This window comes from Scyliorhinus canicula, chromosome 12 (genome assembly GCF_902713615.1).
Source record: "Scyliorhinus canicula chromosome 12, sScyCan1.1, whole genome shotgun sequence".
Lineage (NCBI taxonomy): Eukaryota > Metazoa > Chordata > Chondrichthyes > Carcharhiniformes > Scyliorhinidae > Scyliorhinus > Scyliorhinus canicula.
In genome coordinates, this window is record NC_052157.1 from 25,512,602 (window position 1) to 25,538,063 (window position 25,462).

Below are 25,462 nucleotides of genomic sequence, written 5' to 3' on the forward strand. Positions count from 1 at the left end.
TCTCACAATGTCACCAAATTCATTTGTCAGGAGTTAGGCAGGGTTTTTGCCAATGAGAACTACAGGCAAAGTATTTTACGAATGAAACATGAGCAATATATCATCAATTTAATGTGAGTGATATCTGTTAGGCATTCGTACCAATGACCTCAATAAACAATAGGTCTTTCTGGTTGAGAACAACTTTGAAAAGCAGGTGTGTACTTTCAGCTTTTAACCTCGCTGCTATTTATAGTACAGGTGGTTTCACTTGTGAGAAAGTGACAGAACTGAAAAGGCAAAGGAATAGCTAGCGCCAGTCAGAGTCTGAATCTCTCTCACTCCCAGCTCCTTTGTTGCATTTCATTCAAGATCAGACAACAGCTTCAATGTCACTTAGCTGCACAGAGCGAAGGAATGTTACAATTTTGTTCAAATTCAAGTCTGCAACAGCAACATATTTCTGTCCACCCAAATAGCTTGGGGAGCTTCACAAAGAGAGCGATGCTGGTTTTCCAACCCTCCAGGATTGGCGGGGGTGTGTGTGTGTGTGGGGGGTAAAATTAGACAGGCAGGGGAGTGGGAACCTGGGGGAAATGCAGAGCAGGCGACAGGAGGTGGAGTGTTAGTGAATGACTCTGAAAGACAGAGGCAGCACAGGTTAAAAAGTGTACAGCACGGGAATTTAGCAGTGTTAAAAGGTATATATGTAAATACAAGGAGCATAGTAAACACAGCCGATGAGCTGAGGGCACAGATAGACACATGGCAGCATGATATCAGCACCAGAATAGAAACCTGGCTTAAGGACGGACAAAAATGGCAGCTCAACATCCCTGGATATGGAGAGTATTCAAGCAGGATAGGGAGTCTGGAATTCACTGCCTAAGTTGGTGGTTGAGGTTGAAAAGCTCAATTCATTTAAAAGGTACCTGGATCTGCATCTGACGTGCTTTAACGTGCAAGTCTACCGACTGGGGGGAGCTGTTGAGCTGACAGTCCAGCACCATCCAATTGGGGTAATGAGTCTTTTTTGCTTTCCAGTTGGCGCAGGAAGGCAGTGTGTCACGAGAATGGATGGTGGGTGGGTGCAAGTCATGTGATGAAATCTCCAGGAATACATTTAATCACAGTTGGCAACCTTATTTGCTGGTGAAACTCTCGCCATAGCTGTGTATCATGGAAAGAGTAAGAGTCAAGTTGGTGGCTTGTGGTCTTTGTCTGGACTGCAGCTGCCTCCACTTCGAGCACCATTGCTTCCCTTGGTGATGGAACAGGGACATAAGGAACCTGTAACATCTTTCCTTCATGTAATATTTTATTGAAGGTTTCATGTCTAACAAAGACTGAGCTGAATTACAACATAACAACTGAGAAAATTATTCGAACATGGTACAATTGTCGCGTTAACAACAAACGGAATTGGAGATATAGAAAAATACCCAACAGGAGCTATATCTAAATCCCCCCTGCTCCCCATCCCAGCTTCGGACTATCAGTGAGGCAAAGGCCACAGCCCCAATGAGTTCGACACCCCGAAAATGGCCACCAACAGACAACACTCCAGATCAATGTTAAGAACCGCTGACATGGTGTTGAAGAAGGAGACCCCAAAATCCGGCATCTTCGGACAAGACCAGAACGTGTTGGTGTGGTTGGCGGGTCCACAAGAACACCGCTCGCACCTGTTCTCCACTCCATCAAAGAACCTGATCATCCTACTTTTGGTTAGATAAGCTCTATGAGTGACGGCACGGTGGCACAGTGGTTAGCACTGCTGCCTCACGATGCTGAGGACCCGGCTTTGATCCCGGCCCTGGGCCACTGTCCATGTGGAGTTTGCACATTCTCCCCGTGTCTGCGTGGGTCTCACCCCCACAACCCAAAGATATGCAGGGTAGGTGGATTGGCCACCCTAAATTGCCCCTTAATTTAAAAAAAATGTTATTTAAAAAAAAGTCAAGCTCTGTGAACCACCTTGAGTTGGATAAGGCTGAGCCACGTTCAGGATGAGGTGGAATTCACACTACAGAGAGCCTCATTCCACACATCCTCATCTAGGATGAGTCCCAACCCCTCCTCGCATTTCGCCTTCACCCGATCAAGCAACGAAGATTTCAGTGAGATGGTCCGCTCATAGATGTTCTAAATCGTCCCCCACCCCAAGTCCTTGCCAACTTCCTCCAACAGGGAAGGCTGTGACGCAAAGGGAAATGCATGGCAAGCCCTGTGGACTAAGTCGCACAAGTGAAAATATTGAAATAGATGTTACCCTGATAGTTGGAATTCTGGTGATGACTCCTCCCAACAGGCAAACCGTCCATCTATAAACAGGTCTCTAAAGCATTCCAGCCCCTACCTTCCCACACCTTAAAAGTGAAATCCAAACCCAATTACGGAAACAAATGGTTACCATTGATAGGACCCAATAATGATATGGTACTCAGCCTATAATGTTGTCTGAGCTGCCTCCATATCTTCAAGGCAGAGACTACCACTGGATTTGAGGTATACCTACCCTGCACATCTTTGGGTTGTGGGAGTGAGACCCACGCAGACATGGGGAGAATGTGCAAACTCCACACGGACAGTGACCCGGGTGGGATTGAACCCAGGCCCTTGGTGCCGTGAGGCAGCAGTGCTAACCACTGCGTCACTGTGCAAAGAACAATATAGTGCGAAAAATAGGAAGGCATTGGAACAAAAATAGAAAACGGCAGAATGTTCATTTTGATGATTTGACCTCTGCCCGCCAGGGTCAACAGAAGGCTTCTCCATCTCTGCAAACTGAATCTCACCTCATCTAACAAACTTATGAAGTTTAACTGATGAAGCCTATGCCAATCATATGTCACCTGGATGCCCAGACACCGGAATCTACCTCTGGCCCGGTGGAAGGGTAATACCCCCTCCCTGGGGGATTCACCAGGAAGTACTCACTTTTCCCCAGATATAACTTATAGTCTGAAAAGGAGCCAAAGCCACTCAGCAGTCTCATAATCGCCTCTACAGAGGAGACCGGTTCTGTGACACACATTAGCAGGTCATCAGCATAAAGTGACACATTATGTTCGCCCCCCCCCCCCCCCCCCCCCCCCCACCCCCCAACCCCCAATCAGTCCCTCTCCATCCCCCAGAGCCATCGCCAGAGGTCCTATTGCCAGAACGAAAAGGAGGGGCGACAATGGGCATCCCTGTCTTGTAGCCCTGCTCAGAGGGAAGTATCCTGAGCTTGTCACATTGGTACGAACGCTAGCCACGAGGTTCATGTACAGCAGCTGCACCCATGAAATAAATTTCTGCCCAAACCCAAACCTGCCAAGTACCTCATGAGGTACTTCCACTCCATTCTATTGAATGCTTTCTCTGCATCCATAGCTATAATCACCTCCGGCTTCGGGATGAAGAAGGCAAGAGGACAACATTCAGGACCCACCCGCCGTATACCAGAGGACCGCAGCCTACCCTTCACAAATCCCGACAGATCTTCTACCACTATATCCAGGACACATGGCTCTAACTGCAAAGCCAGCTCTGTAGCCAGCACCTTGGGACCCGTATTTAGCAGCAAAATGGGCCTGCAAGAACCACACTCCGTGGGGTCCTTATCTTTCATTAAAATAAGGGAGATGGAGGCCTGTGTAAGCGAATCAGGCAGGTAACCTCAAGCTAGAGTGTCAATAAACATACCGACGGAGACTTCCGGTGGCTGCCCTGTGAAATCGGCAGCTCCCGCCGCGAACAGACTTACGGGCCCTTTTAAGGAGCTTTAGCGGCTCCTCCTCAGCAAAATTCGATGAAAAACGCTGGAAGGCTCCCCGCATCGGTTTATAGAGGGGACCAGGAGTAAGACGACGAAACAAGCGAGCACCGAGAAGCGGGTGGAACGGGCGAGGGAACACAAAATGGCGGCCGGCACGGAGCAGACAGCGTGGGCCCAGTGGTCGCGGGAACAGCAGGAGTTCCTCAGAAATTGCTTTGCTGACCTAAAAACGGAGATGCTGGCCCCGATGAAGGCTTCGATGGAGAAGATGGTTGAGACCCAGACGATGCAGGAGAAGGCGATCAAGGAGATTGAGAAAAAGGTCTCGGATAACGAAGACGGGATACTGGGCCTGGCCGTCAGGGTGGAGGCACATGATACCTTGCATAAGAGATGGCAGGAGAGATTGGAAGACCTTGAAAACAGATCCAGGAGACAAAATCTGCAAATTCTGGGCCTCCCTGAGGATGCGGAGGGGTCGGATGCGAGTGCATTTGTGACCACGTTGCTGGCGCCTCTGATGGGGACGGGGGCATTTCCTTGGCCTCTGGAACTGGACAGGGCGCACAGAGTCCTTGCAAGGAAGCCCAAGACTAACGAACCGCCGAGGGCTATGGTGGTACTGTTTCACCGCTTCTCAGACAAGGAACGTGTCTTGCGATGGGCTAAAAAGGAGCGGAGCAACAGGTGGGAGAACAGCGTAATTCGCATTTACCAGGACCTGGGAGCAGAACTGGCCAAGAGGCGTGCTGGATTCAACTGGGCTAAGATGGCCCTACACAACAAAGGGGTGAAGTTCGGACTGCTGCATCCGGCGAGGCTGGGTCACGTATCAGGATCGTCACCACTACTTTGATACACTGGACGAGGCGTGGACATTTATCAAACAGGAAAAGTTGGACTCGAGCTAAAGGACAGCCACACTGGGATGAAACGCTCTGGTGGGGATGGGTAACTTGATGCTGTCCTAACATTTGATGGGGAGTAATATTAATTGTTTGATAGCCGGAGGGAGCCATGTTATGTTGTTTCCCTTTTTTTGTTCCCTGTTTCTCTGACCATGCTCTTGGCTTTTGCGGAGTTCGACCACAGAGGGGAGAGAGGGGCCCTATACCTAGGGCTGCTCTTCAGGCATCTCGAGCCGTTTCTTTTATGGGGCCAGGCTAGCACCCGGGGTTTGTTTTTTGTTCACGGGGGGGGGGGGGGGGGGGGGGGGGGGGGGATATTCTTTGGGGGCTGTAAAGGCAGTTAAATTGGGCTTTCCATAGGAAGAGAGGGGCCTGAAAAACGAGGCAACAGGATGATCGGAGACAGAGGCGGGAGCGTCCGGGGTCAGCATGGGTCAGCTGACTCACGGAAGCGTAATGGGGGGAGAGTTAGTGTTAAGCTGAAATGAAATGAAAATGAAATATTGTCACAAGTAGGCTTCAAATGAAGTTACTGTGAAAAGCCCCTAGTCGCCACATTCTAGTGCATGTTCGGGGAGGCTGGTATGGGAATCGAACCGTGCTGCTGGCCTGCTTGGTCTGCTTTAAAAGCCAGCGATTTAGCCCAGTGTGCTAAACCAGCTGGTGCTTGACTTGGGGGATTGGGATCGTGGGGCTGTTGGGGGGGGGGGGGGGCGGTGGGATGCTGCTTTGCTGACAGAAGAGGAGCCAACTTTGGGGAACAGATGGAGAGTCCGGGGGCCTCTAATGGGAGGGCTCGAGTAAGCGGGGGACGTGGGCTCGTGGCTGGCTGAAAAAGGGGGATGGCTACTCGGCAGGGGAGGGGGGGTGGTTAACCCCCCATCCAGGCTGATCACGTTGAATGTGAGGGGTCTGAATGGGCCGGTCAAGAGGGCTCGTGTGTTCTCGCACCTAAAGGGGTTAAAGGCAGGTGTAGCCATGCTACAGGAGACGCATCTAAACTCGCAGATCAAACAAGATTGAGAAAGGAGTGGGTGGGCCATGTGTTCCATTCGGGGCTGGATTCAAAGACTAGAGGGGTGACAATTCTGATCAGTAAACGGGTGGCAATTCTGATCAGTAAACTGGTGGCATTTGAGGCAGGGAGTATTGTGGCTCACAAAGGGGGCAGATACATAATGGTGAGTGGAAAGCTGCAGGGGACCCAGGGGGGTGCTAGTGAACGTCTACGCCCTGACCTGGGATGACATGGAATTCATGAGACGCATGCTGGGTAAAATTCCGGACCTGGACTCACATAATGTGATCATGGGGGGTGACTTCAACACAGTCATTGACCCTGTATAGGACTGGTCAAAGTTCAGGTCAGGAAAGCGTCAAGCAGCGGCTAAGGAACTGAGGGGTTTCATGGAACAGGGGTGGGGGGTGTAGACCCATGGAGGTTCGCTCGGCCAAGGGCGAAGGAGTTCTCTTTTTTCTCCCAGGTCCACAAAGTTTATTCTCGTATAGATTTTTCTGTTGTGAGCAGGGCGTTAATCCCAAGAGTGGAGGGGATGAAATACTGGGCCATTGCAGTCTCTGACCATGCTCCGAACTGGGTGGACTTGCGACTTGGTGAAGAGAGAGGGCAGCGCCCACTCTGGAGGATAGATGTGGGGCTGCTAGCGGATGACGAGGTTTGTGGGTGGATAAAGAGGAACATCCAAAACTACTTGGAAACAAACGATACGGGAGAGGTAACGGCAACTACAGTTTGGGAGGCTCTGAAGGCAGTTACTAGAGGGGAGTTAATTTCTGTCAGATCCTATAGGGAGAAGAAAGAAAGAGCGGAGAGAGAGAGGCTAGTTGAGGAGATACTCAGAGTAGACAGGAGTTACGCGGAGACCCCCGAGACGGGGCTACTGAAGGAGGACCGGAGACTGCAGGCGGAGTTTGATCTGCTGACTACAGGGAAAGCAGTAGCACAGCGTAGGAAGGTAAAAGGGGCAGTTTATGAATATGGGGAGAAAGCGAGTAGACTCAGAGCGCTTCCGCTTAAGATGGTGGAGAAGAGCTTTCGTTACCTAGGTATACAGGTGGCTCGGAACTGGGATGCCCTCCACAAGCTTAACTTATCCAGGCTGGTAGAGCAGATGGAGGGGGACTTTAAAAGGTGGGACATGCTCCCGTTAAGATGACGGTCCTCCCCAGATTTGTGTTTGTCTTCCAGTGCCTTCCCATCTTCATCCCTAAGTCCTTCTTTAAGCGGGTGAACAACATCATTTCGGGATTTGTACGGGCAAACAAGACCCCGGGGGGGGGGGGGGGGGGGGGGGGGCTGCTGCCACTGCCGAATCTTTGCACCTACTACTGGGCAGCTAATATAGCCATGATTAGGAAATGGGTATTGGGGGAGGGGTCGAAGTGGGAGCGGTTAGAGGCGGGCTCATGCAAAGGCACCAGCTTAGGGGCACTTGTAACGGCACCTCTGCCATTCTCACCGGCCCGATACTCCTCAAGTCCGGTGGCGGCGGCGGCACTTAGAATCTGGGGTCAGTGGAGAAGGTACAGTGAGGTGGAGGGACACTCAGTTTGGACACCGATACGCAACAATCACAGATTTGTCCCGGGTGTGGTGAATGTGATTCACACTATATATAGTTGCCAATATCACTCCATGTATATATGTTCGTTATCTATCCGTTGTAAGATCAATGCTGTATATAGTTGCCAATATAACTCCATGTATATATGTTCACTATCCACCATTGTAAGTGCAGTTGCACTATCCGACCACCAGGGGGAGTCACTCTGGGAGTACGCGAGAGTTTGTACTGGGCTCTTCCCTTGGCTCCGCCCAGGACTCCTCCCCCTGGGACCGTTGTATAAAGATCAGTGCCTTAGAGCCAGCCTGCCAGTTCATCTGAAGTTCAACGATGAATAGGCTGGCTCTGTTGTAAGTGTATTAAAGCCTCTGTTCAGATCCAACTACACGTGTTCGCTGAGTTGATGGTTCCATCAATTTAATACACTTAAGAAGCTGCCAAAGTAAAGCATGGAATCCGCTCTAAAACCAGGACGTCTAGAACTCGATCCGCTGGATGCAGAGGCGAAAGAAACCTTCTGCCACTGGCTGAAATGTTTTAAGGCCTACCTGGCCGAGATCAGCACCGCTGAAACTACGGAGGAACAAAAGCTCAGCCTACTGCACGCGAGGGTAAACCACAGAATTTCTACACAACTAAATCCAGCCGGTTCCTACACCGCTGCGCTGGCGATTTTGGACAAAATGTATATTAGGCCCATGAACGAGGTCTTTGCCCGCCATGTGTTCACGACTCGCCGACAACGGGCTACTGAAACTTTAGCTGAATTTGCACGCGAGTTGAACAATCTCTCAAATGACTGCAATTACCAGGCCATAACCACGGCCGAACATAGGGAGCTTGCTGTGCGGGATGTTTTTGTAGCGGGCCTTCGATCTAGCTGTGTACGCCAGAGACTATTAGAAAATGGGGCCCAGGGCTTAGAGACTACCGTAGAGGCTGCTATCACGATGGAAGTTTCCTTCCGCAGCCTCAACACGTTTCCCGCGGACCCCGCTAACCCCGCATGGGCCCCCAACCTGAGGACCCCCCAAGCCTGTGTCACAAGGCCCCCCAGCTATCGCGCTGCCACAGCCGGCCGCCCTACTGTCCCAGTCAACTACTCAAACTATCCAGCTGCTCCAGCTAATTACTCAGCTCCCCCAGCCAGCTACTCAGCTCGCCAAACCAGTTATTCAACTGCTCCAGCCTGCCACTATTCAGCTCCCCAAACCAGTTATTCAACTGCTCCAGCCTGCCACTTCTGTGGACAAAGCCAGCACCCGCGGCAGCACTGCTCAGCACGATCCGCGACCTGCAGCAGCTGCGGGAAGAAAGGCCACTATGCTAGAGTGTGCCTCGGCAGAAGGGCCCCAGCACTCAACACCCCAACAGTCCAAATACATCGCCCCCCAGCACCAGCAGGCCCGCGGGGCCCGAAACGCTGCGGCCTACGCTCAGGCTCCGCCCCCTCCCGCCACGTGCGATCCATGGGGGCCGCCATCTTGGACGCCATCTTCATCACCACCCTCCACGTGCGATCCACGGGCCCTAGCTGCATCCCCAGACTCAAACAGCTCATCGGAGGAGTACGACCTCCCTGGGCAGTCACCACATGGCCCGCAACTCAGCGCAGTGTTCCTGCATCAAGCTCGCCAGAACGCAGCGGCATCTACTCGACAGGACGACCGATCGGAAGAATTCGACTCCCCCGGGCACCCACAACGCGGCCCGCAACTCAACACGGTCACCCTCGACTAATCTCGCCCCAAGCATCTGAGAATTCGATGATGGAGGTCCAGATCAACGGGTACAACACGTCGTGCCTCTTCGACTCCGGGAGCACAGAGAGCTTCATACACCCAGAGCTGGTAAGACGCTGTTCCCTCCGTATTTATCCCGTCAACCAAACTATCGCCCTCGCTTCGGGCTCCCATTCCATCCAAATCCAAGGCCGCACTACAGCAACGCTAACGATTCGAGGCGCTAGCTATTCAAAATTTTAACTGTATGTCTTGCCCGACCTCCGCGCGCCACTCCTCTTAGGCTTGGTTTTCCAATGTAATCTCAAGAGTCTCACCCTCAGCTTCGGCGGGCCCCTGCCCCCACTCACTATCTGCAGCCTCACCACGCTGTGCATCGCCCCCCTCCTCTCTTCGCCAACCTCACCCCGGATTGCAAACCGGTAGCCACCCGCAGCAGGCGGTACAGCCTGCAGGATAGGGTATTTATCAGAACGGAGGTCCGAAGGCTGCTCAGTGAGGGGATCACAGAGGCCAGTAACAGTCCCTGGAGAGCTCAGGTGGTGGTCATCAAGACCGGGGAAAAATTCCGCATGGTCGTCGATTATAGCCAGACCATCAATCGCTTTACGCTCCTAGACGCGTATCCCCTCCCCAGAATCGCAGACATGGTAAACCAGATCGCCCAATATCGGGTATTTTCCACGGTGGATCTGAAGTCTGCATACCACCAGCTCCCAATCCGCCCGGAGGACCACCACTACACGGCGTTAGAGGCCGATGGCCGCCTCTTCCATTTCCTCTGGGTTCCCTTCGGCGTCACTAACGGGGTTTCGGTGTTCCAACGAGCAATGGACCGGATGGTAGACCAGTATGGGCTGCGGGCCACGTTTCCGTATCTGGATAATGTTACCATCTGCGGCCATGACCAGCAGGACCACGACGCCAACCTCCACCGTTTTCTCCAGACGGCCCAAAAATTAAACCTTACATATAACAAGGAGAAATGCGTGTTCCGCACAAACAGACTAGCCATCCTCGGCTACGTCGTGGAGAACGGAGTCCTGGGCCCAGACCCGGACCTTAGAACTCCCCCTCCTCCATGGCCCCAAGGCACTCAAACAGTGCTTGGGGCTCTTTTCGTACTATGCCCAGTGGGTCCCCCAATATGCGGACAACGCCCGCCCACTCTTAAAGGCCACACTATTTCCCCTGTCTGCTGAGGCGCGCCAAGCCTTCAGCTGCATCAGGGACGACATCGCCAAAGCAGCCATGTGGGCGGTGGATGAATCCACTCCCTTTCAGGTTGAGAGCGACGCCTCAGAGGAGCGCTAGCAGCCACTTTAAACCAAGCAGGGCGGCCCGTTGCATTTTTCTCCCGTACCTATCCACTTCAGAACTCCGACACTCCTCAGTCGAGAAGGAAGCACAAGCCATCGTGGAGGCTGTCCGACACTGGAGGCACTACCTCGCAGGTAGGAGGTTCACCCTCATTACCGACCAACGGTCGGTCACCATCATGTTCGACAACTCGCAAAGGGGCAAAATTAAAAATGACAAAATTCTTTGGTGGAGGATTGAACTCTCCACCTACAATTACGATATCAAATATCGACCGGGGAAGCTCAACGAGCCCTCGGATGCCCTATCCCGCGGGACATGTGCCAGCGCGCAAATCAGCCACCTAAAAGCCATCCACGATGACCTCTGCCACCCAGGTGTCACCCGGCTCGCCCACTACATCAGAGCCCGAAACCTCCAACAAGGAGGTAAAAGCGGTCACCAGGGACTGCCCGATCTGTGCGGAGTGCAAACCGCACTTCTATAGACCAGACTAGGCTCACCTGTTCAAGGCTTCTAGACCCTTTAAACGCCTTGCGATCGATTTCAAAGGGCCACTCCCCTCCACTAACAAAAACATTTACTTCCTTAACATTGTTGACGAGTTCTCCCGATTCCCCTTCGCCATCCCATGCCCCGATATGACCTCCCACACAGTCATTAGGGCCCTGCATAGTGTCTTCACCCTGTTTGGTTTCCCCAGCTACGTGCACAGCGACCGGGGTGCGTCCTTTATGAGTGTCGAGCTGCGTCAGTACCTGCTCGACAAGGGCATCGCCTCGAGCAGGACTACCAGCTACAACCCCAGGTGGAACGGACAGGTGGAGAGGGAAAACGCGATGGTCTGGAAGACCGTCCTACTGACCCTCAGGTCCAGAAAGCTCCAAGTTTCCCAATGGCAGGAAGTCCTCCCTGATGCGCTCCACGCAATTAGATCCCTCCTGTGTACAGCTACCAACCAAACCCCTCACGAGCGGCTCTTCATTTTCTCCAGGGGCACTACCACGGGGGTCTCACTTCCGGCGTGGCTGAGGACGCCAGGCCCGGTTCTCCTGAGGAATCACGTCAGGGCGCACAAAACCGACCCCATTGTTGAAAAGGTGCGCTTGCTTCATTCCAACCCACAGTACACATTTGTTGAGTTCCCGGACGGTCGACAGGACACAGTATACCTCCGGGACCTGGCACCAGCTGGATCCAGTCCCCCATCTACCCCCACCGAGGAACTCCTTTCCCCGTGCCCTATGCGGCCGTCCTCTTGCGCCCCCGATTCTGCGAGCTCACCCCACCAGTCCCGAGCGCAAGCACCAGCCCGCTCCCCGTGCCCGCAGTCTCCATTCGACCAGGAGGTGTATGAGGCTCGGACAAGACTCACCCCGGAGCCAGCAACCGTACCCCAGACCTCGACGCCCGCCCAGCCACCGCAAGAGGCTACAACCCCGGTGCTCCGCAGATCAAAACGGACAATTTGTCCACCGGACAGACTGACTCTTTGAGCCATCACCCCCGCCGGACTTGATTTTTTAAACGGGGTGAATGTGGTGAATGTGATTCACACTATGTATAGTTGCCAATATTACTCCATGTATATATGTTCGTTATCTACCCGTTGTAAGATCAATGCTGTATATAGTTGCCAATATAACTCCATGTATATATATGTTCACTATTCACCATTGTAAGTGCAGTTGCACTATCCGACCACCAGGGGGAGTCACTCTGGGAGTACGCGAGAGTTTGTACTGGGCTCCTCCCTTGGCTCCGCCCAGGACTCCTCCCCCTGGAACCCATGTATAAAGATCAGTGCCTTAGAACCAGCCTGCCAGTTCATCTGAAGTTCAACGACGAATAGGCTGGCTCTGTTGTAAGTGTATTAAAGCCTCTCTTCAGATCCAACTACACGTGTTCGCTGAATTGATGGTTCCACCACTGGGCAAGATAGACGGAGGGTTTCAAAGCTGGCAGAGGGCAGGTATTAAAAGGATGGGGGACCTGTTCATAGATGGGACTTTTCCCAACTTGAAAGCGCTGGAGGAGAAATTTATTTTGCCCCTTGGAAATACTTTCAGATACCTTCAGATACGCGCCTTTCTTCAAAAACAGGTGGTGACATTTCCATTGCTATCCCCACGTAGGATACAAGATAGGGTGGTCTCCGGCACCTGGGTAGGGGAGGGGAAGGTGTCGGACATCTACCAGGAGCTACAGGAGGCGGAGGAAGCCCCAGTGGTGGAACTTAAGGGCAAGTGGGAGAAGGAACTAGGTGGGGAGCTGGATGCGGGCCTGTGGGCGGATGCCCTAAACAGGGTAAATTCCTCTTCACCATGTGCCACGCTTAGCTGAATCCAGTTTAAGGTGGTCCACCGGGCACACATGACGGCAACGAGAATGAGCAAGTTATTTGGGGTTGAGGATAGATGTGCGAGGTGTGCAGGAAGCCCAGCGAACCACGTCCTTATGTTCTGGGCAATGTCCGGCTCTTAAAGGATTCTGGCAGGGATTCGCTAAGGCAATGTCCAAGATCTTAAACACGCGGGTGGTTCCGAGTCCAGAGATAGCGATCTTTGGTGTGTCAGACGATCCAGGAGTTCAGGAAGCGAAAGAGGCCGTCGTTCTGGCCTTTGCCTTCCTGATAGCCCGGAGACGCATCCTTTTAATGTGGAGGGACCCGAAACCCCCGAGTGTGGAGACCTGGGTTGGTGACATGGCTGGGTTCCTCAGTCTCGAGAAAATAAAGTTTGCCTTGCGAGGGTCCATGATGGGGTTCTGGTGGCAGCCGTTCCTCGACTTTCTAGGACAGCACTAAAATGTCAGCAGCAGCAGCAATCCAGGGGGGATCCCTGTTTTGTTAATATGTTTTTAATGGTTATGCATAAATTATGTTTTGCTAAAAATCTGAAGAAAAATAATCGATAAAAAATAAACACACCAACCATTACTGGTACCAGCTGGCCAGAGAATGTTTTGATAAATTGAGCAGGATATCCATCAGGGCCCTGGGCTTTATTCGCCTGCATCAACCCAATCGCACTTTGCACTTCACCCGAGCCTAGTGGGGCTTCCAGCTCCTCCCTACTCTCCTCCTCTACTGTCTGGAAGGAGAGCCTATCCAGAAACTCTGTCATATCTTCTCCCTTTGCTCATGAACTGTGCCCCTCATGCCTTGTAGCTGCTTCACCGCCTTCCAGTGGCAACCAAGTAAAACTGCACCTGGAGCCGCTTCCTGGTCGAAAACGGCTCCGGGGTAGGACTCGCTGAGCAGCGGCAATCTGTTTCCAGGATCTCTCCTACTAAATGCTGCCATTACTCCCTCATCGCCCTATCTAAGTGTGCTTTATATGAGATCACCTCCCCTCTTATCACCACCCTAAGAGTCTCCCATAGTGTCGAGAGAGAGACCGATACATTGTTGTTAAACCTGATGTCCTCTTCAATGGCTATGGCTATGAGATCCCAGAACTCCCTTCAGCTAGTAGTGCCACATCTAATCTCCGGATGGGATCTGTCTCTAGCTCAAGGTCTACCAAGTGTGGAGTGTGATCAGAGATCACTATCCCCGAATATTCTGCTTTTCTGACTCCCAGGAGCAGAGACTTATCAAACAAAAAATAGTCTATTGTTGAGGAGACCTTATGTACATGTGTGAAAAACGAGAATTCCCGATCATGTGGATGCAGGAATCTCCGTGGATCTGCTCCCCCACCTGCTCCGTGAAAGTTCGAAGTACCATCGCCATCGCCGAGGGAACCAGAGATTTGGGGCTTGATCGGTCCATTTTAGGTTCCAAACCAGAGTTAAAGTCCCCACCCAAGATCAATCAATGTGTGTGTAAAATTAGTGATGAAGGCTAGCAAACCCTTGATAAATGCTACACTGTCCCAGTTAGGGACCTATACATTCACCATAACTACCAGAGTACCCGCCAAGAACCCACTCACTATTATATATCTACCGTTAGAGCCAGCCACAATCCTGGTGGTCGAAAAACGCACTCGCTTATTAATCAAAATCACCATGCCTTGGGCTCTATCATCGAAGTCCGAGTGAAGCATGCGACCACCCACCCCTTCTGGAGTTTGGTCTGACCCCTCACCCGTAAATGAGTCTCCTGCAGAAACACCACATCAGCGTTTAAGTTCTTTAGATGGGAAAGGCTTTTGATCTCCTCACTGGGCCACCCAGTCCCCTTACGTTCCAGATGACCTGTCGAATTGGGGGTTTCCCACCCCACCCTCCTTCCGGAGTCAGCAACTTCCACCTTCAAGGACAAGCAAATAAACCTTAAAGAGATATTGATGAAAGAATCCCCCCCCCCCCCCCCCCCCCCCCAAGATGACAGCCACCTCCGCTCCCAGGAAAACACAAAGAATGTTCTAGAATTATCAGCCAGCCAACCGCTCCCCCTCTCCACCCCCCTTATTTCCACCTAAATCCCCGACGTGGAACCAGTCCTAGAGTTTCAGCTCCCTCCCACGCCCCCTAACCACACCCAACCCAACCCAGACACTAAGCTCGCCAAACCTGTTAGTGCTGGTTTTACGGTTGCAGATCCTCTCCCCCTCCCTCATTCCCGGTGGCCAGCGTTATACACTGCTCGTGAGGTAGCTAACATCAGGGCAATGAATGGGACAAAATCATTGCCTGACATGAGAATAAACCAATTCTAGGAAGAGAAAAGATAAAGATCCATCAATCATACTATAATTGAGTTTCTCCACTATTCCTCCATCTAGGAAGACAAAAACAAGCTTCAACGACCGATCATCAAGAAGTATATACAGTGAAACCCACCGCCCCCTTCAGCCTGCAACTTTTACAAGAAACTGCAAGTAAAGAGACCACCCATATAACACCTCTCGTTTATTTGGACCTCAGTCCATGCTTATTGATAAAGCCCACCACCTATTCAGGTGTCTCAAAAAAAATGTCTTTGGCCTCGTGCAGTCTCGATGGGTAGACCACTCCAAAACAAACGGCCTTCTTGTAGAGCACTGCCTTCACCTTGTTAAAGGCCACCCGCTCCCTCGCTAGTTCTGCATCCACACCTTGTTACATTCGTACAATGCTTCCTTCCCATTTCACATCGTGGTGCTCCTTGGCCCACTGCAAGACCTTTTCCTTATCTCTCAGAAACTATGAAACTGAATGATCATCATGTGAGGTGGTTCATTCGGTCGAAACCTCTTCCTGAGCGTCCGAGGGGCCCTGTCAAATACCAAGGGGGAATGAGAGACCACTAACGCCCACCATCTTCCAGATCCTCCGTGATAAGCACTCGGTGGGTTTCGGGCACTCCATTCCCTCCGGCAATCCCACAACTCAGAGGTTCTTCTCCCACGAACGATTTTCCAGGTCGTCAACCTTTAATTTCAATCTTTTATTTTCATTGGCCACCACCGCAATCTCGCAAGCTGATCCTCGTGTCTCGTAAACGCCTCCTTGACACCTTTCCGCGTCGCGCCATGTTTTTTCACCGTTCCAACGGCTTTGTCGACCGGACCGGTCCTCTACTGGATTACATATTTTGTCAGCGATCAGCTTCCACATCATGGTGAGTAGTAAGTTGAATTGTATATTGAATTCTTTGGCCAAAGTGTGTCTGTTGTGATCGGGGCTGCTGCTGACTGCTGCCCTGTTGTCGCCATCTTAGGTGCTGAGGTGTTCCACGAGGCTCCCGCGTCCGTCGAGAGCGGGTCAGTTCCAGGCTTCCTGGTCTCTCTTCCTTTACGATTGGGCATGGGTTCGGCATGGTGGGGAGCCTAATCTGCCAGCCCCCACAATTCCCTGGTGAGTAACCTGCGAAAAAACGGGCGAAAATCCTTTTTACGAGTCAGGTCCTGATCCGAGTTCCCAAAAGCATCGCCTCCCGCCTAAATGTCGCCCCAGAATTCCTGGAACCCGGAACATCTTAGACCACCCAATGCCCATTTCAGAATTTCCAACAAGTTGAAGACAACAAAATCACATTGGTTGCATCAAATATTTCCTAAACTGGGGAGCTAATTCACAAAAATGAGGACCCAGAAAATGAACCACCTCCAACAGGTTCACCATTGCTAAACAAGTACAGTTCTTTCATTATTCAACAGCAACTTGGTATTTATACAGTGCCTTTGACACAAAATAAAACACCTCAGGATGCTTCACAGAATGTCAGAAAATAAAATTAGACACCGGGCCACATTTGGTTCTCGTGCCATTCAAAACAAAGAGAGCATTAAGCAATCTGAATTGTCAGCCATTTCAGAACTGGGCTTTCCAAAAAAAGGGAACGTTTTCTTAAATTTATTAAACTGGTGAGGAGAAAAATCAACGGTGCTCCCACTCCTGACTGCTGTCCAGTGACGGAAGCTCAATTAATGCCTGGTGAAGAACAGATTAATCTCAGTTGTGATCTACCCTATAGTTAAACTGCCTGCTGACACTGACTATACATTCAAACAAGAGGAATGACCACTTGGGATTAGGTACCAAAGGTCTGTCGGTGTCCATAGAACAATACACACCATGATTTCACGACGGTGAACAGTGTTGGAAACATCAAGAAATACATTTCTAATGCATAACTGCTTAGTGGCAAGACTCTGAAGTTTATAGAGCAGGCCTTTTAGAACGAGTAGCAAAGAAGAACTTACCCTTTAACACCTATTTGGCCTACATTTCCAGGGATTTCTACAGACTTCCTTTTTCTTTGGTTCTGCTGTCCAATTTCAGTAATTCAGCTCTGGTGAAATATATTCATGAGGCTGGGTGCTGCCCTGATAAGGAGGGGCCATGACCTTAGAACACACACATTAGTTGGTGGACAAAATGGGAGCATACAGTCAAAATGCAGTGCAGGATGGAAGCACAATGTAGAATTAAAACCACCAAATCATATGATTTTTGAGGGCCCGACATTAACAGTAAAATCAATAATTAGCAAAAAAATAAAGATAAAGGTTTCTACTAGGAATTAATGCGCACCAGACTGCAATGTTTTCGCAGATGTAGCATTAAAAAACAGGAGAAAATACCCATTAACCTCCACTGGAATCTCATGTACAGCACCGCAGTGCTATCACCTTCGAGGCAATGGTGATTGATGTTTTCTTTAAGGTCACAGTGACATCGGCCTGCTACTTTTAACTTTCGTTCCCCTATAAATAATGTGGAAAATCTCATTTTTCCAAGTTTTCTCCCTTACTCCCCTTAAGGCAAAGCCTCAGCACAGATGTGGTCACACAAGTTCATTAAGTACCTGTTCAATGTGTGAAGGCTTAGGCAGCGAGTGTTGGAAGGCTGTTCCACAGTGGGAGAGAATAATCGCCGATTAACCACTCGTGTAGTATCGACATAAACATTATTTTTATTCTTTCATGGGATGTGGGAATCGCTGCCAAGGATAGCATTTGTTGTCCATCCCTAAATCCAAAGATGTGCATGTAACGTGGATTGGCTGCAATCAATGCGCAGGGTTACGGGGACAGGGCAGAGAGTGGGCCTAGGTGGAATGTTCTTTTGCAATATCTTTTTTAATGGGATGTAGGTGTCACTGGTTAGGCCAGCATTTATAGTCCAATCCTATTTGCCCTTCAGAAGGTGGTGGTGAACTTCCCTCATGCACTGCTGCAGTCCTTGAGGTGTAGCTAGACCCACAGTACTATTAGGGAGGGAGTTCCAGGATTTTGCCCCAGTGACAGAGACAGTGAAGGAATGGCAATATATTTCTAAGTCAGGTTGGTGAGTGACTTGGAGGGGAGCCTCCAGGTGGTGGGGTCCCCAGGTATCTGCTGCTCTTGTCCTTCTAGATGGTAGTGGTTGTGGGTTTGGAAGGTGTTGTCTAAGGAACCTTGGTGAGTTACTGCAGTGCCCCTCCTTATCAGGGCATCTTGTAGATGGTACACAGGCTGCCAATGTTCATCAGTGGTGGAGGGTTTGAATGTTGTGGAAGGGGGAGCAATCAAGTGGGTTGCTTTGTCCTGGATGGTGTCGAGCTTCTTGAGTGTTGCTGTGGAGCTGCACTCACTCAGGCAAGTGGAGAGTATTCCATTACACTCCTGACTTGTGCCTTGTGGACACGCTTTGGGGGGGTCAGGAGACGATTACTTGCAGTAGGATTCTTAGCCTTTGGCCTCCCTTGTAGCCACAGTATTAATATGGCTAGTTCAGTTCAGTTTCTGATCAATGGTAACCCCCAGGATGTTGATTGTGGGGGATTCAGTATTGGTAATGATATTGAATGACAGTGGGTGATGGTTAGATCCTCTCCTGTTGGAGATGGTCATTGCCTGGCACTTGTGTGGCACGATTGCAACTTGTCACTTGTCAGCCGAAGCCTGGATATTGTCCAGGTCTTGCTGCAGTTGCTTCTATCTGAGAAGCCACAAATGGTTCTAAACATTGTGCAGTTATCTGCGAACATCTCCACTTTTGACCTGATGATAGAAGGGAGGTCATTGATGAAGCAACTGAAGATGGTTGGGCCGAGAACACTACCATGAGGAACTCTTGCAGTGATGTTCTGGAGCAGACTTAATGGGCTGAATGGCCACCTTCTTCACTAATTCTAATTACTCTTGCACTGATTGAATTGCTAGACCATTTCAGAAGGCAGTTAAGAGTCACATGTAGGCCAGACCAGATAAAGACAGCAGATTTCCTTCTCTAAGGGACATCAGTGAGCCAGATGGGTTTTTAAAACAATCAATGCTAACTTCCTCTTCACTATTATGGACCAGGGTTTAGAGAAGACCAAAGTATATCATGGAGTTCACCTGACCTACAACTTTTAATAGATTTTGGTTATGAGGAGCACAAGGGCCCACTTTCCAGGTGTTATGCAACAGAGGCCTTAAGTATTTTTAAACAAAACAATGTTTATTCAATGAATCCAATTAACATTTTATAAACACACAGTAAAAATCTTATCAACTACTAACACAAATACCCCCCACAGATACAGTACTCTCTATGTAGCCCAAGAGTACTGAAAGTCAGAGAGATCTAGGTGGACAGGTCCACAGGTCACTGAAAGGGGCAACACAGGTGGAGAAGGTAGTCAAGAAGGCATACGGCATGCTTGCCTTCATTGTCTGGGGCATTGAGTATAAGAATTGGCAAGTCATGTTGCAACTGTATAGAACCTTAGTTCGGCCACACTTGGGAGAATAGTGTTCAATTCTGGTCACCACACAACCAGAAGGATGTGGAGGCTCTAGAGAGGGTGCAGAAGAGATTTACCAGGATGTTGTCTGGTATGGAGGGCATTAGCTATGAGGAGCGGTTGAATAAACTTGGTTTGTTCTCACTGGAACGACGGAGGTTGAGGGCGACCTGATAGAGGTCTATAAAATGATAAGGGGCATAGACAGAGTGGATAGTCAGAGGCTTTTCCCCAGGTTAGAGGGGTCAATTGCTAGGGGGCATAGGTTTAAGGTGCGAGGGGCAAGGTTTAGAGGAGATGTATGAGGCAAGTTTTTTACACAGAGGGTAGTGGGTGCCTGGAACTCGCTGCCGGAGGAGGTGGTGGAAGCAGGGACGATAGTGACATTTAAGGGGCACCTTGACAAACACATGAATAGGATGGGAATAGAGGGATACGGACCCAGGAAGTGTAGAAGATTGAAGTTTAGTCGGGTAGCATGGTCAGCACGGGCTTGGAGGGCCGAAGGGCCTGTTCCTGTGCTGTACTTTTCTTTGTTCTTTGTTCTTAATAACTTTCCGAACAACATCCATAAGCCAAACACCCTTTTTAACAAAGACAGTAGGTTTAAATTCTCTACAGAAAACAGGTATTACTTTGAAGTTATCAAGTGGTCTGGAGACACTCTTTAGCATGCAGAGAGAGACCAAAAATACACCTTCTTTGTTTGAATGCAGCTCCCGACTGAAAACGAAACCAAAAAACTCAGAGCCACAAAGCAGCTTCCAGCTCAAAATGAAAGTAAATGACAGAATCACAGTCCAGCTCCACCCACACAGTGACATCACCACAGCCATTTGATAAAACACACTTTTCTTAAAGGGATGCTCAGATGACAGTCACCATTTCTGAGACTTGCTTTATATTCTAGATTTATTCAATTTAAATTCCACCTATCTGCCGTGATGGGACTCAAGCCTATGTCCCCTAAGTATTATCCAGTGGATTACTAGTCCAGTGACTTTACCACTACACAAACCATCTCCCCTATATGCATACTTCCAGTATAAAGGGGTCACAGGATCTAATCCCCTTCCACAAACGTTGATGGGCTCTTCTTCAGCAGTGGTCCAAATTCCAAAGGTCATTGAAAATTCTTAGCGGCCTTGTTATGAAACTCTTTCCCCTGACTGGAGAGTCTAGAATTAGGGGTTGTTGACTCAGGAAAAGGGTTTGACCATTTGGGACTGAGATGTGGAGAGATGTTTACACTCAGGTGGTTGTGAATCTTTGGAGGTCTCTCTCAGATGGCTGAGGATGGTCAGCGAGTGGTTCAGTGCATTCAAAATGGAGGTGGTTAGATTTTTAGGGGAAGCAAGGCATTGTGGGAATAGCACAAGTGGAGCTGGGGAGCAGGATTTCCCCTGAGGGCTTCTGAATCCCGCCGTCAGGTTCAAATGAGGTCCAGAAGCCTGCCCTGTGTGGGAACAATCACTCACCTGCGATATATCCCGAGGACAGGCTTGCTGTCCAATTAAGGGCAGTGGCAGGCTCTTGGGAGTTGGAGACGCCAATCAGAGACCTGCGGTTTCAGCTGAACCCAGGAAAGGAGGAGAGGGCCTCTCAGCCTGCTAGGAATGCTGCCCCCCTCTCACCAGCCTACTGCCAGGAGCCTGCTCCCAGGCAGCTGTACGTTGTCCACCCCCCCCCCCCCCCCCCCCAAAGAAAACTCTTTGGTCTCTGAAATTCACCGTAAACAGATCAGTTGGCCATCTGGCGCTTGCCGGACGGCCGTTCAGGAAGGTCACGATTCATCTCCAACCTGGAGCTGAATTTTTGTTCCATCCATTGACACGGCCAGAGGTGGGCAGGCCTAAAACTACCGGTGTCGGCCAGCCTGCCAGTTTCCCGGCTCCACCCCGACGCAAAGGCAGGTCAAGATTGGAGATTAGGTATGATCTTATTGAATCCAGGGGCTGTAAGGCCTACCCTATTGCTTACCTTATGCTAAAGTAAATGAGGGAAGACGGTGTTTTATTGTGGTGATATCATTGGATTTGTAACCCAGAATGATTCACTGGGGAAGTGAATTCAAATCCCACCATGGCAGCTGGTGGAATTTAAATTCAGCAAATAAAGCCGGAATTGAAAGTTGGTTTTTGTAATGGTGACCATGAAACTATCACTGATTTGCATAAAAACCCATCTGGTTCACTCGTGTCCTTTTAGGGAAGGAAATCTGCCGTCCTGACCCAGTCTGGCCTACGTGTGACTCCAGACCCACAGCAACGTAGTTGACACTTAACTGTCCTCTGAAATGTTCAGTTCAAGGGCAATGAGGGATGGGCAGCAAATGCTGGCTAGAATTTTCTGCTGTTGCGATTCACTTTGCGTGCCAACAGCGCATTGCCCGCCCGTGGGTATTTCCGATGGGGTGGCTTCAATGGGAAATCCCATTGACAAGTAGAGGTAGTATAGAATCACGCCATCAGCGAATGGTGCACCGTCGAGACTGGACAATCCACCCCACTGGCTTTAACACCCGGCACCCTATGAAAGGATAAAGGGGGAAAAAAACATGCCTCGGACTGTCCAGAAACTGGGCTGAAAATTCATGCGAGTTAAACTGGGCATCATATTTTCCCTTTCTTCTAATAAGGAGCATGCTGCAGTGATGTGCAACTCAGTTTGGGGGCTTAGCCGCGGTCTGGCTAAGTTCCTGCCTGTCATGTGAGAGTACCTTTCAGAAATGGGTGTTTATAAATGGGTGTGTATATAAATATCTGTAGTGAGAGTACCTTAAAGAAATGGGTGTTTATTACTGCAGTGATGTCAGAGAGTGGGTGGAGCTGGGCTGTCTGTCAGCTTTTTACTTTCGTTTTAGGCTGTTTGCTGCAGGGTGCGTTTTAGTTTCGTTTTCAGAGCTGGATAGCTGCAGTCGCAGCCAGAAGGTGTATTAGAGACTCTCTCTGTAATCTAAATCGATTCTGGTGATTTAAAACTAAGAACAGTAATGACTTTAACCTGATGTGCTTCTGGTAAAAGGTGTTTTAGGTCTTATGGATGTTAAAAGGCAAGCTTAAAGGATTACTTAGTGTATTCTTTGGGGGTTGTATTTGAATTAATGGTTGCTAAGATGTTCAATGTATGTTTTAAAAAGGTTAACATAGAACATAGAACAGTACAGCACAGAACAGGCCCTTCGGCCCTCAATGTTGTGCCGAGCCATGATCACCCTACTCAAACCCACGTATCCACCCTATACCCGTAACCCAACAACCCCCCCCCCCCAACCTTACTTTTATTAGGACACTACGGGCAATTTAGCATGGCCAATCCACCTAACCCGCACATCTTTGGACTGTGGGAGGAAACCGGAGCACCCGGAGGAAACCCACGCAAACAGGGGGAGGACGTGCAGACTCCACACAGACAGTGACCCAGCCGGGAATCGAACCTGGGACCCTGGAGCTGTGAAGCATTTATGCTAACCACCATGCTACCCTGCTGAGTTCTTACTTGAGTTCATAGTTCATAGTTCATAGAATAAACATTATTTTGCTTTAAAAATACTTTTCCATTTCTGCTGTACCATACCTGTAGAGTGGGACGTGTCCTCCCCATACCACAATCTATTCAAAGTTGTGGGTCAGGTGAACTCTATGATACACTTTGGGGTTCTCGAAACCCTGGCCCATAACACTGCCAAAGCAGGAACGTGAGTAACAAGTGTACTTGAGACTTGAACATAAGTGTTTTTGAAGTGTGAAGTTGTCCTTTCCAGCCTTTTCCTACAGCGCAGCCAGCAGTGGGCTTCTGGTAATGTTAACATGTGGAAAAGGCTGGTGGTGCTACCCCCAGAGGATGGACTGAAGTGATTTTCTCAGGCTCCGCTTGCGATGGCTGAAGGTTGTAGTATAATGGCTCCTTGAATTTATATAATGTAGTATAATCCCGAATGGTTCCTCGTTCCTGAAGGCTGCAGTATATTAGAGTAAATGACAATCGAGTCATTCCACCCATAAAAGAGACAATGAGTTGGTGCTCAGGGCCGGTATTGGTTCGGAAGCCAAATGGTTCCAAAGAATGTGCTGATCTCACATGGCTCAATAAATCTGTAAAAAGAGATGTCCATTCAATGGCATCAATGAATGAGAGTTTAGCAAAATGTGGGAAGAACTCCATGTTCTCTGAATTAGACACTAACAGTGGATTCTGGCAAATAGCACGCTTCTCACAACTTTCAGAACTCCATTTGGTAGATTCTGTTTTAACAGGTTACCCTTTCGAATAACACCAGAGATGTTTCAAATAACAATGACAGATCCGTTAGAGGGTTTATCGAGTGTTATTTGCCACATGGATGATGTGTTGAGATATGGGTCCGCTCAAGCTGAGCATGACATGAAAGAGTTGTTAGGACTGTAAAAGCATTACTGAAAAAGAATGAGGATTTTACAGATGGCACAGTGGCACAGTAGTTAGCAATGCTGCCTCACAATGCCAGAGACCCGGGTTCAATTCCAGCCTTGGGTGACTGTGTGGAGTTTGCACGTTCTCCCCGTTTCTGCGTAGGTTTCCTCTGGGTGCTCCGGTTTCCTCCCACAGCCCATTGATGTGCAGGTTAGATGGATTGGCCGTGATAAATTGCCCCTTGGTGTCCAGAGATGTGCAGGTTAGGGGATAATTGGGCTCGGGTGAGGAAGTGGGCTTGGATGGGATGCTCTTTTAAAGAGTCAGTGCAGACTCGTTGAGTTAAATGGCCTCCTTCTGCACTGTAGGGATTCTATCATTTTTAACTAGCACTCCTGAGCCATAGACCCTCACCCTTGCAGAATGGATTGGCTCCATGCCACTTACTGATGAGAAGTAGGTTGTGGACAGGGATTCCTACCCTGCCACATACATTGCGCACACATCAAAGAGACACATTTGGAGAAAGATTCAGAAAGAGAGGAAACGTACTGAAAGGTGAAGCATTATGATAGTCGACCCAGTGCAAGAATATTATTAGATCTTCAACCGGAAGAACAGGTTTGGATCCGAGATCATTCGAGGCCTGGAGGAACAGTGGAGAAATCACCACAACTCAGATGTTACGTTGTCCAGACAGAACAAGAAGCAGAAACAGAAGAGCTTTGATTGGTATTGAGCAACAGGGAGGAAAACAATGGCCAGAGAGATGGCAATCATCAGAAATGAAAGAAAACACCGAATCCGGTGATCCAGAACCATCTACTCATTCAAATTCTGTTCAACAGCAGATTGGGAATGAATTATTCCTTACAGCTGAGGGGAGAATGAAGGACAGGAGACCAGTGAAGGGACCACAACGCTTATCAGTTTTAGAGGGGCGAATCTGCAAAGAAATGCAGTGAGAAGAAAGAACAAGAAGAGAACATGGAGAGAGAAAGAAAAGATGACATTTACCTATGAGAGCAAAAGGAGACTACATTTCCCACAAGACTTCAAAACTCTGAATTTGCTGAATGACGAGGCGACTGAATTATTGGGTTTCCAGGAATGTCAGAGAACGTTGCAGTCTGAAGAGAGGCTTGGGGGTATGATGTAGTAGAATGGTATATGTTGGACAAAGTTCCATAAAGCGTTAATTGCGACTGTATGAGATGTCATAGAAAGAAGTGACATGTGATCTGAGAAAGTCTAGGATAATTGACAGCATAGAAAGAAGCTAGCGTAAGGGAGTGTTGTGATAGCCCTATGTATGTTACCGTAAAGTTAAGAGTGTTTGCAGTCTTCTGGAGTTATTGAAACTACTCCAACCCAAAACACTATGATACAATGGTCACCAGATGTACTGCTTCCAGAAGCACTGCCTGCCATTTTTCCAGTTCCATCAGGCGTAAGCCCATCGATATAAATCAAAGTGGCTTCCCACTTGCTGACCTGTTCAGACCTCGAACAGATAAGCGAGAATGTCCATTACAATAAACGAAAGGTGCAATCCAAGTCTTTCAAATAACTACACAGTTGTTTCACTGTTGCCCTCAGGAGACAACACATTGCATTGTCATCAAATT